The 2227-nt window shown below is 43.6% G+C and overlaps 1 protein-coding gene across 1 annotated transcript in view; it reads left to right on the forward strand.

The window, feature by feature from the left end:
* LOC134015630 (NHS-like protein 2) overlaps positions 1–1742 on the forward strand; it is a gene marked incomplete at its 5' end in the record, with an annotated part of 9113 nt that extends 7371 nt beyond the window's left edge. Inside the window, 1 exon segment of the mRNA XM_062455201.1 lies at positions 1–1742. This exon segment is cut by the window's left edge and continues 1040 nt beyond it.
* Between the last annotated feature and the right edge of the window lie 485 nt (positions 1743–2227).

Consider the following 2227-nt stretch of genomic DNA (forward strand, 5'->3'; position numbering starts at 1 on the left):
AAAAAAATAATAATGTAGTGAATGAAACAAAACGACAACAAAAAAAAATAGATATAAAGATGAACCTTTGATGTTTGTTTGCCTTGTATATTGTGAGTTGTTGGGTTGTGTTTCTGAAACCTGACTTGGTCCATCTTACTAACCAACGGCAGCGCTATACAGTCTCTATCTATACTCTCATTCTATCTATACTCTCATTCTTTTCTCACCAAGTGATGTGGTTTTACTAGGCTGATACTGCAGTTGTACTCCCTACTTTTGTGTACTCGGGGCTTCGACACTTTGTGGTTTCTACAAACAGGTGCAGTGAAGGACGGAGAGAGAGGGAGAGGAGGGAGAGAGAGAGGAGAGAGAGAGGAGAAAGGGAGAGAGAGAGGAGAGAGAGAGGAGAAAGGGAGAGAGAGAGGAGAGAGAGAGGAGAAAGGGAGAGAGAGAGGAGAGAGAAAGAGACACGATCCCACACAGAGGAAGAGAGGAGGGAGAGAAAGGGAGAGAGCCAGAACACACACACACTCTTATTAAATACCTGGCACAGCTCACTTAGAGCGAAGGAGAAAGTACGTGAAATATATTCAAGCACTTTGAAACCTTTATTTTGGGGAGTGTTTACGAAGGCTGGCTTAGGGTGAATGAAAGGAGGAAGAGGAGAGGAGTGGTGGTGGTGGTGAGTCTCTGGTCTCTCACCTAGAAGGAGTTCATGTTTTACAGCTCCCTCCTCTCCTCCCCTCACTCTCCACCTCTCTTGTCTCCATTATTTCTCCTAGGGAACCCTCCCTCTCTCCCAGAAGGATAGAGGAAGAGAGAGAGGGATAGAGAGAGGGAGAGAAATTAGTCGTTCTTCTGCGTCAAAAAACAAACTGCCAGAACATTTACCGGCCATCCGGTTGCCGCGACAACCGACAAACAAACAGACAGACAGAATTGTTTATCCGTATAAACAGACATATTTTACCATATAGCCCTGAGTATAAATATTTATATATGTAACAGAAAAATATACGTATGAATGAATCTGAGAACCTCCAACATACCTGCATGATACAAGAGTTAGAATAACAAGGTGACTCTCCCTGATGAAGGCTGTGTGTGTGTGTGTGTGCAGTACTACAAGCGTGTATGTATATGTAGTCCTGTGTGTGTGTGTGTGTGTGTGTGTACAGCCCTACACAGCTCTGTGTTTGTGTACATTGCCCTATGTGTGTGTATGTGTGTGTGTGTGTGTACTGCCCTGTGTGTGTGAGCCCAATTAGAGAAGTTCAAAGACAGTTCAGTAACAGTACAGTAATGTGGACCTACCAGAAGTCCTGGAGCCCTAACCCCCCATCTGGAGGGCCTCCTGATTCGTCTCCCTGTTTGCAGTCTTGGGCCTGGTGGAGTGGTTCCACTGCACCGCGGTGAGTCGAATCAAGCACACACGAGTATTTGATCGTTGTCTTGTCAGACAGTTATCGACCCAGATCTGCACGACTGTGGAGGGAAGGGGGAGGTCGGTAAAAAAATAGAGTACAGAATTAGAGAACGGAGAAAAAGAGAGAGATAGAGAGAAATAGACAGATTTTGGGATTTATTCTATTTTTGTTATTTTCCTATTCATGAGGAGGACGTGTTTAAAGGATTCTGCATAACCTCAGTTTAGGCATGTGTCATGGTGGAGGAGGAGACACACCCGTACACAAACAGACGAGTTTTGCCAATGTGATGAAATTATTATATCATTCAAATAAATTATTTTTCTTGCTTAATTTGGTCGTCCGTCTGATTGATGCTTTTTTTTTTGTCCTGTTCTCGAATTTGTGTTTCCTGAAACACTCAGAGAGAGAGAGAGAGAGAGAGAGAGAAGCCGAGAGAGAGTCTAAATTCTTAACTTCTTTATCTCTCTCTCTCTCATTCTCTCTCTCTCATTCTCTCTTCTTCTCACCTTCACATATACTCTGCTGCCCGCTGGTGGCCAGAACATGTCTTGTCACCCTAATTCTTCCTTAGAATCTTCTTCAGAAAGTGGCCCTCAGTGTTCTAGAACAACACTGCTGTTTTAGAACACATCTGCCCTCTCGCCAGTGTGATGTCACAATGCCTGTGATAAAGTGACAAGCTAGCGTAGCTACCTAGTGGTTCCTGTGTATATCAAAGGACTGAGGTTTAAACTAGGTTTTAGTTTGCTTTATAGCTTATGTACTTGATAGCAAACACTGTATATGAATTGGACCAACATTGATGTCTGTGTTTG

This window comes from Osmerus eperlanus, unplaced genomic scaffold (genome assembly GCF_963692335.1).
Source record: "Osmerus eperlanus unplaced genomic scaffold, fOsmEpe2.1 SCAFFOLD_730, whole genome shotgun sequence".
Taxonomy (NCBI): Eukaryota; Metazoa; Chordata; class Actinopteri; order Osmeriformes; family Osmeridae; genus Osmerus; species Osmerus eperlanus.